The sequence below is a fragment of the Sylvia atricapilla genome, chromosome 11, assembly GCF_009819655.1.
Source record: "Sylvia atricapilla isolate bSylAtr1 chromosome 11, bSylAtr1.pri, whole genome shotgun sequence".
NCBI classification, from domain to species: Eukaryota; Metazoa; Chordata; class Aves; order Passeriformes; family Sylviidae; genus Sylvia; species Sylvia atricapilla.
In genome coordinates, this window is record NC_089150.1 from 3,964,098 (window position 1) to 3,980,107 (window position 16,010).

Genomic DNA, 16,010 nt, shown 5'->3' on the forward strand with positions numbered 1-16,010 from the left:
GAAATAGTTCAGTAATGAGAACTTAGAGGGCTTCAGTGTTTCTAATGCAGCCTCTCCAGCCCAGTCCTGTAAGGGCTGGAACTGTGTGGGCAGAGGTTGCCTCTTCCAAAGAATCAGAGAATCCTTCAGAAAAGATCTCTAAGGTCATCGAGTCCAGCTGTTACCCCGGCAGTGCCGTGGTCATCAGTAAACCATGTCCCTCAGTGTCACATCTGCACACCTTTTACATCCCACCAGGGACAGTGACTCCATCACTGCCCTGGGCAACCTGTTCCAGTGACTTTCAGTCAGGAATTTTCCCTGAACAAGGCACAGGTTGCTTCTTTTTAACAACTATTCCTCTTCATGTGGGTAAAGTCCACAGTTTTAACTGGCTGTGAAGAGGCAGAGGAACAGAAAAGGAAGTGGAAATAAAGTGAGAGAAAGACATTTGCTACCATCCAAACAAGCAGGTTGGGTTTTTTTCCTTTCCTGAAGGTTTGATGAAAATCAAACTTACAGTTCCCCCAGTAGCCATAACTCTGCTCCTGGCAGAGAAAGAGCAAGACATAAATATAACCTCATACCCAGTAGCACGTGTGACATATGTGCAAGGAGGTGAGTTATGGGTACTGTGGGGACCATGATTTTGAATGCTCTGACTTGGGAGTTTGAGTTTTCAAGTCCAGTGTTTTGTGGAGTTTCTTTCTTTCCTTTTTCCTCCCTATAGTTATAAAGTGTATTACTGCTCTTGCTTTGCTTTGCTCAGGCAGGGCAATTTGGATCCTGCAAGTTGCTGAGAACTGTGTTTTTTATGAGAATTACAGAAACATAGAATGGTTTGGGTTGGAACCTTAAAGCTCCCCTAGTCCTAGCCCCCCCTACCATGGCAGAGACACCTTCCACTACACCAGGTTACTCCAAGCCCCTCATCTTGTGCCGAGAAAGGCAGTAAAAGGAGGATGAAATCCAGGGCTGTTCAGTGGTTGGAAATCATGCAGACCCGTGGTACATAAGTGGCGATTCTGATCATATACATGTGAATGCAAACACGACCCTAAATGCCCAAATCATTTCCTTCCAGTGTTGTACAGATTACCAGGAGAGTTTCTCCCGTGGATAGCTACATATGTTCTGGTTTTGGAGGTAAATCCCAACCTGATACTGCATCTAAGGAGACATCTGTGTTTCTCTATGAGGTCAAAGCCGTTTTTAAGACTTTTTATGTTTCCAGGACTGCTTCAAATATCTTCCTCCAGCAAATCCACTTGGCTAGAGTAAAATGGAAGCTACAGAACTTTTGTGTTAACATGTGTTTTGAAAAAAGATTTGGCTGAGGCTAAGAGAACTTTAGTGGAATTCATCCCCAAGCTGGAGAGTGTCTCAGATCCACAGGTGTAAGTTCACTGAGCAGAGATAAGTTCAGATAAGCTCTTAAATGCTCTGTAGATTTTTGAGCAGAGTTTGTAAATTTGAGTCTGTGCCGTATCACCATGTTAAAAATACATCCAAGCAGGCAGGTCATCCTCTAAATATCCTACCCTGCTGCAAATCCTCACTCCAGGAATATTTAACCATTCCAGGCTTACTGGAGACCTATGTAAGAGGGAATAATGTGGCATAAATATGCTCCATCTGACTGTTTCTTGCTATGCTTTGTGTAAATTTAACATTCGCGTCAGGTGTCAGCGTAGCTGTTGGAAATCTGTAACGCTGACACTATTTGGTAATAAAATAATAATCGCCGCGTGTATCTCTGATGGAAAGAGATTCACATCCTTTTGAATCCCTAATTGTGTGCCACACTACATTAGAGACAGATAGTTCATTGTCTCCACCTTTCAGAGATGGGGAATTCAGAGCAACACGGAAGACGTTCCAGAAATAAGCCGGTTTAATGAAGCAGCAAATTAGACCCTTCTATCTCTTTATTTAACATGTAGTCCCCTGAATTTATCAGAGTTCATTACAGAGGTACAAAATGGAAAAGAAGCTGCAAAATTCATTTGTGATTAGAGCTAATGATTTTGAAAATGGCTTTTCATATTTTCCTAGATAACAGCTAATATTTATTATTAAATTTATGTCACGTTTGCTCTAATGAAATTATATTCCCTGCCTTCACTTGTTTCTGTTGTTTATGGTTTGGATTTTATGAAAGGAAGAATCATAAAGATGCTATATGTTTCTTGCCAACTGCAGTGCCTTTGACATGGTTTCTGATAGCTTACTCCTGTGACTCATGTCAGAAGAATGGTTTTAAAATTTCCTTCCCAATTTATTCCTTCTATACCTCCTGACAGATAATGAATCCAAGCAAATGCACAGAAGATTTTTTTCCCCCCCATAATTTCAATTTCAGACACGGAGTGAATAATGGACTTAAGGCTGTAAAGTTAAAGGAGGAAAAAACATTTAAACAGCAAAATAAAAACATTCAGAGTTCCTGTCTACTTCCAAGCTCTGCTCCCCATCCTGCTCCTGGCAGGCCAATGGGTGCAAACTGAGGGAGGTTTATATCCATCCTGCTGCACATCCCTGACAGCACTCATCCTGCTCAGGGCTGAAAGGAGGGAACTGGGGAATGGCAACATTAATTTTGCTGTTATTCATCAAATCTTATCACGTGCTGGGGTACAGGAGCCACCCAACTGCAGCTGGAGTGGGAATGGGGACCTCTTGTGAGACCCTTCCAGGGCACAAAGGGCTTTAGCAGTTTTGCTGATTTTGCCAGCTTTTTCTTTAGTACTATCATAGTTCCCTGCAGGAGGGTTTGTGTCATGGTATGAGTTTGATAAAATGCTTTCAAAATGCTTCATAATAATTAGAGTTAAGATGAGGGTTGAAACCAGATGATCATTAAGGTCCCTTCCAACCCCAGCCTTTCTGTGATTCTAAGAAGTGTAACGTCAGCCTGTTAGTTCACTTACCTGTGCAACAGCAGAGAAACGCTTTGTTTAACATTTGCAAATGTTATTAATACTTAATGATCCTTATTCCTGGATACCAGACGTGGAATCAACATTTCTGACGTAGGATGTTAAGCGAGCTGCCTGTGTTACTTTTGGGAAGGATCTCCTGAATCATTGTTTATAATGACTGCTACTTTGCTCTGCTCTCTCTTTCCAGCCTCCCTCTCTTTGCAGCGTTTCTCCTCTTTCTTTTTCATGTGGTGAAATCCAAGTATGAATGGGAAAAGTTCATTTGTAACGTGGCCAGCCCTGTGGTGCCAAGCTGAGAAAGTTTGTGGTTATTATTTCCTCCTATGGGGAGTTTGTGGATGACCATTTGAGCTTTGAGAGAAACAGTTTCTTTGGCAGAGCACATGCAATCTCTGGGCAACCCAACCCAAAATGTCCCCAAGGTAATGCTGTAAGGCCAGCAGTGCCCTGGGTCAGACAGCCACTCCATCCCCAGGGACGAGGCATTACAGCATTTATTCCACAGGCTTTTTCTGTCTGGGTTTCTGATGAACTCAGAGATCTTGTGCTTTTTTGTTTCTAATTCTCTTTGCCCACAGGGCTCACATATGTGACATGTGACCAAGTGACCTTGCTTGTAGGTTTGTTAAATACATGGCTAGGAATTAGCTGTAGCAATATCCCCACAGAGCTCAAGCACTGAAAGGAAAAACTCATTATTCAATACCTTACTTCATGCTTTGGAAACAGAAGTAACAACCTTAGCACTTCCTCCTTTTACAGCCTCGTGGTTTCCGTCATTCTTTTCAACCCATAATGAGATTTAGTGTTGGAGAGAGATGGTTGTGCCAGAAAAACCAAGGTGGGATGGTTTTGGCAAAAAAAAAAAAAAAAAAAAAAAATTGAAATTTGTAGAAAAGCTCGATTTCAGCATGGAAGAACAAAACTAATGCCACCTTTTGAAGGTCTTTGGCGTTGTCTCCCGACTCCTGCTACGTCAGGAATATGTTTGTGGAAAGTCTGCGAGGTCTCAGTGAGTGAACTTGCCAGAGATTTTCTTCATGCCAAAAGAAACGCAGTCCCATGGATGCTCCATCAGCTAATGGATTAGGTCAGGCTGGAGACGTTGGGAACACGCAGCAGTTCTCTATTCCTCTCTGTCCCTGCGTCATCGGGCAGAATCGCTGCTGCCAACGAGCTGACAAAGAGGAGAGGCTTTTTTCAGGGTGATCAGTATCACATCGCAGAGAGAAAAGGGAGAAAAACCCCTCTGTGGCCGTGCACCTCCTGCAGTAGATTGGATCTGAAGGCAGGAGTGCAGGAAAAGTATGTTTTCTGCTAATAAACTGAGCAGAAGTGACAGGGAAGTCAGTGCAACACGGAACATGCATCTTACTTTTTGCCATTTTCCTGATGATCTTGTCTTACCCAGGGCGTTTTGCAGACAAGTGCAGTTATCTCTTATCCTTGCTAAGGATGCAAGGGGAAATACAAACACTTGAAGGGTCAGGATGCTGTAAAGCTGTAATAACTCACAGATTTTGCGGCTATGCAGAACTATAAGAGTAATAAATCTACAAATATCACACAGCAATCTTAAAATTGTTCATTTCAAATTTTTATTTTAAATTTTTAAATATCCAGAGGACTAAAAATGTGGATTAATTTCTCTCAGTTATGACTAAGGGTGATGTCAGGAAGGGGCAGTATGGGGTTTGAGGTGCAGAGATGTGCATGTACCATACCCAGTGTGCAGCATCCCATGGTCCAGCTCCTGCCTGTTTGTGACCCAGTCCCAAAGGAGCAGCTTTTTATCCCTGCTCCTGTCCCCCCTGCAGAAGGACCAGCACCCCAATACCTGATATCTGCCACTCATCCAGCGAGACCACCCCACTTGCTACCCTCAGTGGAGAGGCACTAGCGATGGGGTGGAGACAACAAATACCAGATTGGAAGATCATGGCAGCAGTAGCAGTGGTTCAATGGTCTCCCTTTAGTTTAACTGCTTTGGTCACTATTAAAACACCACAAGGGCAAAGGTGGGAGCACACAAATGCCTCGGGATTGCTCATTCCTGGTGCTGTGCCATGGAGTGGTGTGTAGGCCTGGGATGGCTGCTGTCCCTCCTCCTGCCCCAGCAAACCGAGCTTGTGGTCAGGATTCCAGAGCCCTTGGCTATCTCATCAGCCCTGGAGGAGCCCTGCTCCAGGCTGGAGCTGGCCAGGCTGTGCTGAGCACACCTTCACGTCACCCAAGGGCACAGCCTCACGGGAGCCACCATCAAAGCTCAGCCGTGTGCTCTAAAATGATTCATTTCCACACCAACAAGGCCCTGATGAATACATTCAGGGCTCAAACCTTAATGAGTCACACAAAATGTTATGCCTTTTGGAAAGGCAAATACAACCCCAGTGATTACGAGCTGCTTTAGTTTCTGCCTTGACGTCCAGCTCTGCCTTTTGGGTTTGCTGCCTCTACGTGCCATGTTTTGTGAGCAGACCTTTGGATCACCAGGGAGCTGTGACACTGAGGTCACCTGCAGCACCAGCGTGTGTCTGGAGGTGTAGGAGCAGATGCTGGAGGTACAAAGCAGAGATGGTAATTACTCACTCGTTTCCTAAACGGACCCAAACTCAGTGCTGCCGTGAGAGTAACCCCAAAGTGAAGAAACCCAGAGCCAAGGAACGAGCCTCCCTTCCTTCGGAGCTGTGGGTGGGCAGCAGCCTGAGCTGGGCAGCTGGAGCAGCCTGGGGGAGCCGGGGTGCTGAGCACAGAGCTGTGGTGTGGCCTGGCATGCAAAGGGCTCCAGCAGCTGCGGGGGTGGCCCCGCTCTCCCTGAGGGACCTCCATGGCATAGCCCAGCCTTTGAAGCTGCAGCAGTCAGGGCTGGTGCTGGGGGAAAGAACTGAGGATTTGGTTTGTTCTTTTTCAAAGGCTTTATTCCTCTGACAGTTGAGCGGGAGTCAAACCCGACTGTCCGCTGAATCCAGCCCTTTTATTTTTCCCTCTTTAAGTTCCGAGTTTGCACTTTACATACACTCATGGCAGGCTTAAGCTTGACTGTCAGAATAAAAGCCTTTTCTTTTCATAAAGCTTCCTCTCTGCAGTTCAAAACACCTCCAACCCAAGTGATGTCAGCTTCAAAGGCTTGCCCACACTGCACCCAGGGCTTTCCCCTGTGCTGCCTATTTAGGGGTCTCTTGATGGCCTGTGGATCTGAGGGAATTCTGTGGGGCTCCAGCTGTTTAAATGAGAGCTGTCAGGGTGCAGCAGAGAGTGGGGTGGTAGATTCCAGCCAGGGTCAGGAACTCCCAGTGTGCTGGGAGCCGCAGTGGGGACGCCAAGGCCAGGGGGGCTGTGTTTCTGATGCAGGGAGATCGTTCCTTCCTGCCACTGAGAGAGCCAGGATGGATTTGTCCTGGAAAATAGAAACCTCAAGAGCTTCTCCAGCTTATATTGCAATAGAGGCAGAAGCATAAAAAATCATAACCATTCCCAGAGCAAAGGAAAGCCACAGGTCCCAGGACATGAGGAGTTAATTCCTGGGTGCTGCTGGTTGAACTGGAGTTAGGATTTGTCTGTGGCAAAGTTTGCTCTTCCCTCCACATTCTGGGCAGCTTTTCTGGTAGAGGAAGTTGTTTAAGATGCTGATAAAGACAATAATGTACAGAGGGATTTCTTTAAGTTCCTCATTTATTGAAACCACACACTTTCCTTTATTTTCTCCTCAGTTTGTGCTTAATATTAAGCAAGTAGGACTGTTCAGTTGAAAAAAAATTACACACATAGTTGAATATTGCTCCATTTCACCTTATTTCCAACAGAATATCCTGCTTATGCTGTTCAGAAAAAGTAAAATCCATGTCCACGAAAATTGTACCTGCTCATTTAAAAAACCCAATCAGATTTCTGGCCATGTCACCCCAAGCTGTAACCAGGAAGTGCAGAACAAGGAGTAAACACGGGGAAGTTTCAGCTAATAGTGTTCATTCACAGAGGAGAAGGAAACAGCAGGAAAAGGTCAGCATAGACTAACACTTATGTGGGTTTTTTTTTCAATGAAGGATACACTCCTCTCTCTTTTCTCCTAGGCAATTAGTGTAATTACAGAAACCAGCCATTTAGCAGACTTCTAACTGAGCACTATCAGCAGTGGCTAGGAGAGGTAAGGCACTTGACTTTATGCCAGTCAGACACAAAGCACTTGCTGCTTAAAATGTCATCTCAGACAAGATGATGAAATGAGCTGGAACCATCCCAGCTCTGACTATTAACCTTGGCAGGATGAGGCGTGTAAGGACACCCTGATGGCAGATGTGAAAGGCATCTGAATAGGTAAAACAGAAAAGGTTTTATTGGGGGATTTAAATACCAAAGCGATCCACCGAGAATTGATTTGTTCACGCTCTTTACTGTGTTAGGTGATGCAAAACTAAAGGATGGCTGGTTACATCACTCGCTGGAATTTAGGGTAAACTGAAGGAAGTATTTCATCATCTGGAGTGTGATTGCTCCGTCTTGCTGCAGGAAGTTGAGAAACTGGGTTTAGAAAGAGCAGGATTTAGAAAGAGCTGGAGCAGTACCTGCCTGTTCCTCTCTCGATGCTTCCAACAGGTCTGAAGACAGTCAGTGGTTCATGCAACCTCACATCGTGGGACCTTGAGCTGATGGCTCAATGCTTCTCAGAAAAGGGACTCCTGAACCTCCAGCACTGCAGGATAATCCTGGCTACTCAATGACCCTCATAAGAAAGCCTATTTCTTATTTATTCATGGAGCTCCTACATGGAGTGAGAAGGGAGGAGTCACTCTAGGAAATGGTGCTGCTCCCCAGAGACCAAGTAATGGACTGAGCTTAGGCAGCCACGTTTAACTGCTTTCTCACTGCTGCATGCTCCTGTCATGGCACTGAAGTGTATTGGTCACCCAGGAATTCCTAAATTAGATGTGCCATGATTGGAATTAATAGCAATGTAAAAGAAACAGTGCTCTAGAAAATAGGAATTCTATTCTTCTGTGAGCAGCAGCCTGTTGGTTAAATCCCCCTAAGCCCATGAATGTTGGCTGCAGGTCATCTTCAGACTCAACAGATTTTGCAGGAGGCTCTAGCTAAAGAACATGAGTGTTTTGGATATTTGGGATTACTTCTGTATTTTCAAAAAACAGTGGAGTACTGGGGAGGGATTTGCTATATAGTACCTGAAAATTCAGTCTTTAGAGGGAGAGACTGGAGATTCTTCCCTGGCAAAGAGCCAGTCCCTCTCTGGAGGCCAAACTCCTCTTATCCTGTGATCCTACACTCGTGTGAAAACTTGGTCTTGTGAGGCTAGTTGCTTGCCTTGCTTCCAGCAGAGTTTCACCAGCCAGTTTTGCCCCAACACAGGGTTAAAATGGATCTCTTGTGCTTCAGTGTATTGTCAAGGCAACCAGAAAAAGTGTTATAGTCTTATTCAGCCATTCCCCACAACTCTGCTGTCCTCAGGCAAAGCTGTTTTGGTGGCACCCTGGTCACAGGAGGAGACAAAAGGAGTTTTGGCTCTGAGAGAAATGGAAAATGTCATTGCCACATCTGCCTGAGCTGGCCTTGCTGTTTTGGTGTAGTTGGTAGAATGGGAACTTGGGAAAATGGGAAATTTGGGAACTTGGGCAGCAAAAGAGGTGGTGCAGGTCCACATCCTCAGCATGGGGACATGGGCTAATGGGGCAGGTCCGTGGTGGGGAAAGATGAACCCACCTGAGTGTGCATGGCCCAAAACCCCTGCCATGCTGCAAAGTCACCCCAGAATCAGAGTTAAGACAATACCAGCACCCAGTAAAGTGGTTTTGAGACAGCAGAGCTGCTGCTGGACTGTGTGGTCTAGCGTGGACAACCTCTGTCACACCTTTCACCTGTCACACTTCAGCCACACTCCTTTTGCTGCTTCCTTTCCCTCAGCCTTGTGCCATCCTCATCCTCCTGTGCCTTCATTCCTCCCCGTGCGTCTTCTGGCAACTTCTGCCCAGATAATGAGCTGTTGGGAGGATGAAATGCATCTTCCCAGCACGGTGCTGGCGGCTGAGGCAGGCAGCCAAGGCCAGCCCGCATTGCTGGGGGTTTGCTTTCGTTTGATCTTGGCCATAAAAGGAACCAATTTGAATTCCTGGAATAATTAGCTGCCCTTTGCACTAGTGGCTCTTGAAAAGCGAGCTGGCAGCAGAACAGAGTGGGAAGTGGGAGGATGAGGTGGATAATTTGTCCTTTCTAGCAGGTCCTTTTCAGGAGATGACGCTGTAGGTCACGCTCTTCCCTCGAAAGCTTGGGCTTCCCTGCTGCCTCCTGCCCTGATCTGGGGCTTCTGCATCTCTGCTCAGACCCAGTCAAGCCACGGGTTTGGGACTTCAGGGCAGGATTTCACTGCAGCCCCAGGCAGTGCCCTCACCTGCATGTGCAGAGCTCACCCTCGTGATGGCTGTTTGTCAGCTGCATCCAGCTAAAAGATAAACCCGAGGTGCTGTTTTCTTCTGATGCTAAAAACCCCATGGGATTTCCTGAAAATAGCCCAAACAGATCTAAGCTCCACATTAGCACTTTATTTTCTCCATCCTAAGAGAAAACCACAAACTGCATCACTACCAAGCCGGGGGTGAGGTTCTTTCTCTTGTGTAGCCAAATTTCCTTTTTAACGAGGGCATGTTAAACACTTGCCAGTTGTCACCCCAGTTCTGGTTATACCCCACTCATAGCTGAAGGAAGTCAGAAGAATGTAATTTACTAAGTGCTTTGGGATTCTTAGAAATACAACTCACTGGAGAGACATTGCAATTTTCTAAGTTCATCCTTAAGGGAGCAGTAAGTGAAGTTTCTGTGTTGGAGGTGGCTCTGGTGAGGGAAAGCATTTTGCAGCCATCCCCACAGGGTTGTTAATGCATGCTTTTTGCTAACATGCCATTTCACTGGAATTTTCACCCTTCTGAGCAATCTTGCATACGGATGAAAAGGAGTAAAAGGAACTCGGTGGTACTCCAAGCCCTGGAGGCACCTCAGATGGGCTCTGCTGGGAATACCCACCTTCCCAGGGCAGTGACAGATGAAGCAGTGCAAAGCACAGAGATGAGAGGAAAAACCTCAGAAACGAGAAAAATAGGAGAGAAATTAAAATTTAAAAAATCTCATGGGGGACCTGAAAGCCAAGGCAGGTGGGTAAGTGGGCGAGACCCTCTGTGTGTGTGTGTCCTCCCTGTTTGTGCCTTGGATAACCAACGCCCAGAGCATCGGGGAAGGCTGGAGAGCCATGGAGCTGCCAGAACCACACCAGCAGTGGGGAATGCCCCATCCAGTGAGACAGGCAGAGATGTGCTCCCAGCTGCCTCTACTTCCCTCTCTGCAGATGACACCCCACACCCTGCCACACACACAACACCAGCATACCCCAAATTAACAGGAGAACAGCTACAACAGCCACTGGCCTTGGCAACACAGTGGGACAGGACAGAGATGCAGAGGAAGAGATTCTGGTGGTGAAATTCTGTCAATTTGCAGGAACAACTGGCTCTTTTCTCTCTTTTCTCTCTTTGTTGGATAATTCTTTCCAGACCTAATATGCTAATGGGGAGGAGCACAACCTGCCCTGTATCCTCTCGCTGGCCACCACCACATTCCAGCCAAGGACTGGAAAAGCAAAGCAACAAAACCAAAACAGAAACTAAACTGTGTGTTAAGGAAAAAAACAAAACAAAACAAAACAAAAAACCTGATCCCTTCAGGCAATATAAGGAAGCCATGTGGCACCAGTACAGTACATAAAAACTGAAACAGTGACCTCTTCTTGGTCCCTCTGGAGACAGTGGCAAGCCAGGGATTAGCAGCATTCACAGTGTTCCCAGAGGTTTCCATGACGAGGGACACAGAGGAGCCTTTTGTGGTGCCTGGGGAAGTGGGGAGGTGGAACTGGAAGGAACCAGAGGGACCCATGAGCAGCCTGGCAGAGAGGAGAGGTGGGCTGGTTTGTTTATCGAATATGAGCCTACAAAACCTGCTCGGCTTTGGTCTCACCAGTTCCCATTGAGGCATAGGATAAATTGCCTGTCCGTGGTGGGAACAGACCTACAACAATGCCCTCCTGAGTAACTCCTCTGAGTTCTTGTGTTTGGTAGATTTCTGTGGCCGTGGAACCCTCCCCAGCTCCTTCCCCCATGGCCCAGTAAATCCCATTTCAATGAAAAATGGCCTCACTCTCTAGATTAGGTGTGCAGGGAGAGACCCCGGCTCCACTGGGGGATCCTCTGCCCACAGCTCACAGTTTATGACCCATTTTGGTGTGGAGGGGAAAGTTGTTTCCCAACAAAAGCAATCAGTGAGAAGAAAAATGCCTGAAAGAATGTTCCCCCAAAGTCCAGCAAACTCCCCCAACCAATTCTGTATCTTCTTGGCAGGAACTCTACATTTTTTAAAAGACATATCTGAAAATTACAGAAAGGCATTGAGTCTCTGCCCATCACATAAATCCACAGTTCCTGCTGAATCACTCGGAATTGTGCTGCCCTGGATTTTGCCAACGCTGTCATGTCTGCACAAAAGTCTAAATAAAATCTGTGTGTAAATCAAAGGAGTAAATTTCATGAGTAACTAGAAATTGTTAGGTTTTGTGGTATGTTTGCAGCTTTTTCTTATTCTAGCACTGTTTCCTGAGCAGACTCTGTAATATTCCACTTCAATCCCTCTAAGCTGTACTTCGCAATCAAAGTGATTCATGCAATTACATGAGCCAGTGCAGAGTAAGGGAGTGAGAATCCCTAATCTAGAACATTAGCACTTATCTGCTAAATGCTCTTTTTTAACACACTGCAGAACCATCATCTTATTCCTTACATAAGGTTCTTCAGGGACTACTATGACAACAGCAGTGCTGAAAAGCAGCGTAATGAGACACCAGGAGCACTGGGAACAGATTGCTACAACACAGCTCATTATAACTATTTCTTGTCTGACCCCAGAAATAAAATCACCCGTGGATGCTTTTTTAATGCTGAAGTTCTTTGTCAATCTCTTTCATTTTTATTATAGTGTATTCACTATATTTTCTGTTTATACACCAATTGTTGACTTGGTCTGCAAGATTGTATAGCTCAGAATAGAACAGTGTGGCTATTCCCAGGGGATGACAATATTCCTGAAATCATGCCAGAGACTTTGCAAACTTTGTGGATTTATTGGAAAGGTCATGGAGATGAGCTACCAGAATCACTTGTTGGTGACAAAAATATTGCTGTGTAGTGAAACAGGTATTGTGGAATTTGTTCCCAGCTTATTACACACGGAAGGTGAAAATTCCTGATATTAGAGAGCTTAATGTCATATGCTGGTCCAGATGAGCGAAATTTAAACAGGAAATGAGGTTTGAAGAGTCGGAGTAGTTTGCTGAGGGAAGTTGTCTTCATTGTTGTAAGTCAGTGCTTGATATCTCTTGAGATAAGAGCTAAAGTTTAAAACTAAGCTAAGAGTTTAAAATACAATTTCTCTCATATTTTGGACTCGCTAATGAAATTTATGGATTGATTTGGTAGGAATTCAGACAACGGAGCCTCTTCTAATCCCAAACTCAGCATTTGTGTTTAGACTTTTTTAGAAGTTAGTTTATTTGACGTCAGAAGAGGCCAGGCACGAGCATGAGGTGCGTGGATGCTGCTGCTCTGCTCACCTGCATCCCATCCCAGGGCAGAAATGTGCTGACCTCCCAGCCAATGCTACAAGTTCCCACAAGCAGCAGCCCCGTGGAACAGCCTCCAAAGGCAATTCCACGTGTGAGAATTGCGTCTCACAGCCTGAACTGCCTCTCATTTTCCCCACATGATGCAAACAGCTCTCGGTGTGACCCAGCATCACACCGGGGGTGCCCAGACTTGCTAAGCCACTCACACCTCTCACATCCCAGCTGGCTTTTCCAGCCTCAGTGAGAGCTGAAGGTATGAAAGCTTCCATTTCTCTGCCAGACAGCTGCTGGTAACTTGAGAAGGCACTGGCCAACTCCAGCCACATCAGAGAGAGAGAGAGAGGCAGGAAACTTAGAAGTCATTTACGAAAATATTTGCAACTCAAAAAAACCATAAATGGTGGTTGAGTAACTGCTGGGGGCCCAAATTTATGTCAGCAGAAATGGTCTATTCTGCCTCGTGTACAGACCCCAAGAGAGAAGACAAATGATTGAGAAGAGGCTGTTTGTCTGTCAACCTCCACTGAACATTAATTACTGACCTAAAGCAGAAATGTTGGATGAAATAAGGACTACATCCCAACTCAGGATACAGCTTAGAAATTTATTCTTGAATGACTTGTGTGTTTGGGTTATTTCAGGCATGACAGGCAACTAATTTGAGATCTTTCATACCTTGGGTGAATTTTACACCTTTATATACATCTGATATAAATAAATACATTCTTCCTCTACAAGAGTCAGCAAGCTTTCATCATTTTGCTGAATCAAGACCATTTTTGGATACACATTGTGAAAGATTAAACAAATTAGATACTGTCATTATTAAGAGAGTTTTTAGGGCAAAAAGATAATTCTCCTGTCTCACATTACATGCTTTTTCATATTTCTTTTATGAGAAAATTATCTTTTTAGATAGCTGATGTATTCACATTCTTAGTCTTCAAAATTCTGTAAATTCCATAGTGCATTATCACTTGAATAGGCCAAAAATTATTTGAATGCCTATTCATAGATAGTCTTCAGTAAAACTGAGGCTTTGAGAGGAACCAGAGAGACCCACCAACTTCACTGAAAGCTAAAAGCAGGTCTTTCACTCCAGATTCTTAAAGCAACTCAGAACTTCATATGATCATTATCATACTGTGTCAAATCTAAAGTATGGTGATTAATTCAGAGTGATGTTTCCTAATCCTGATATCAGAATTTTTACGGTGGAAGGTGTTCAATGGATTTGTGAAGGCGATCTGAAAATGGAACTTTTTGGGTTTCCTCCTGGGAGGAAGCTGAACCCTTCCCAAGCACAGCCAAAGCAGGAGCTCCACCAAAGCCTTACCCACAGTGGCTGCACTGCATCCTCCTGCTGAATTTGAGTTTTATATCTTCTTTTCTTCTGTTGGAGCCAGGATAAAATGCTTGAGAGATGCAGTTTTTGTGTTTGGACTCAGATGTTTATTAATTCTTATCTATAGCACAGTGTCACAACTTGTGAGTTCTAGCTTACATGGTAGAAAATGGCTCTATCTCTTTCCAAGGTCTTTTAAGCACAAATTATCCAATTAAGAAATGACACCTAAATTATTTTTACTTTTAACCCAATAACCAACTACCCGTGGCCCACAATGCAGATTTTTCTACCCATTTACAAAAAAACCACCCAAACGCAGGAAGAAGAAGGTAAGAAAGAAGGACTTAGCCTGTGCCCTTAATCCTCCATCTTGCTTTATATATACTACTATATAGTAAAATCTTAAACTGTATTCCACCCTGTGATATTGCACGCTTCTATTCAAACTCCACACCCACAATCCCAGGGCTGTCACTCAATTTTGGAAGCCTTTTCCCCAGCCTCAGGTCAAATGTAGTGTTTTCTTGAGGGTCAGTGCCTGTCAGCACAGAAAGTCTCTAATTCTCAGCTTCCAGGGTTCCAGCAGCTGGATGCTCCCACAGGGAAGGACAAAGGTTCTCCTGAGGTGGATTCCTTTACAGCAGGGTAGTATCAGGGCTGTCAGTGGACAAGGATTTATGTGGAGGACTGGGGGCTGTCTCTGTGTTATTTGTGATAAAGTAAGAGAGGCTGGAGAGCTGTTTCTGCTGTCCCCAGGTGTCCTACAGAGTGCTCTCAGTCTTGTACCAGCGAAGACTGAAAGGATACAGAGAGAAATGTTATATATTTCAACATGAATTTGTTCAGTAAAAACCCAGCTATGCAAAAAAACTTTTAAATGAAAAAAAAAGAGTAACATGAGGTACTCTTCAAAGTGAAGCAAAGAATTAAAAAAAATAAATCTGAAACTCTGGTGCATTCATGAGATGGGCACTGTGAGGATTTACATTTCAGACACGTTGTAGATTTTTTACTACTTTTGCAGTAAAATAATTGTAATGACACTGAAATTCAGAAAGTCATCCCCTCAACTTTCACCTTTTCTTTAAGAATGGGAATGATTTAACTGGAACTAATTAATATTTCACAACAATTTTGTGATCACTTAAAGGCCATATAGATGTGAAAGGTCTCTTCTGATAACAAACCAGTTTTAGCACAAGCTGGTAGTAAGAATATTGAGATTAGGATGGCTACTAGTAAGTCTGTAGCATCCTGATTATACATTATACCTTGTAATGTGTGATGCTGCCCTTCCAGGCTCAGGACTGACAACTTTTCATAAATTATACTTTTTATGTCAAATGTCTTTTACAAGAACTGACTGAGTCTACACCAACCTGAACAAAATTCTTCCCTTCTCCCTAATTATTTTTCCTCAATTCTATAGTGTTTTTAGAGGATCAGGAGGTTTAGAGCTGGAAGTGATTATTTGTTTTTGAAAGTTTTGGGCACCTGGAGATTTTGAAAATAATCATTCCTGGCTTGCATTCATTTTTAGTTTCTAGGATACAAACAGAACTTAAAACAAGCTAATCCCTTCACCTGGTTTAAACTGCCAGTGCTTCAGGCAGCAACATGAGTTTACAACAGCTAAGGATACATCCCAGTTATTTTTAATCCTCCCACGTCAAAATTGGCTTATCCCAATTTGCTTTCAAAGCATCCTTGGAGTAAAGCTCCATTTACCCAGCCCCTATTTGTCTCGAGTGCACTTGTACGAAATAACCCTAAGCACCCAAAAAAAAGGCCACTTTTTTGGTAATGAAAACACCTCCAGACAGACTGACCCCCCGAGGGGAGGCCACCAAGGAATCGATTGGACAGCTCCTGGCCGGGAATGAACCGAGCAGGAGACACTCAGTGTGTCCCTGCTCCCTTCCAGCCCCAGCCAAGGAACGAGGCTGGCTGAGGGGGAAACGTGGGCTCTGCAAAGGCTCCCCCGTTGGAACAAAAATATAAATTGAAAAATCTGGGGGAAAAGACACCTGCTTGTGAGAACTGGACACGCTGGAGGAGGGGAGTAGAACAAAGG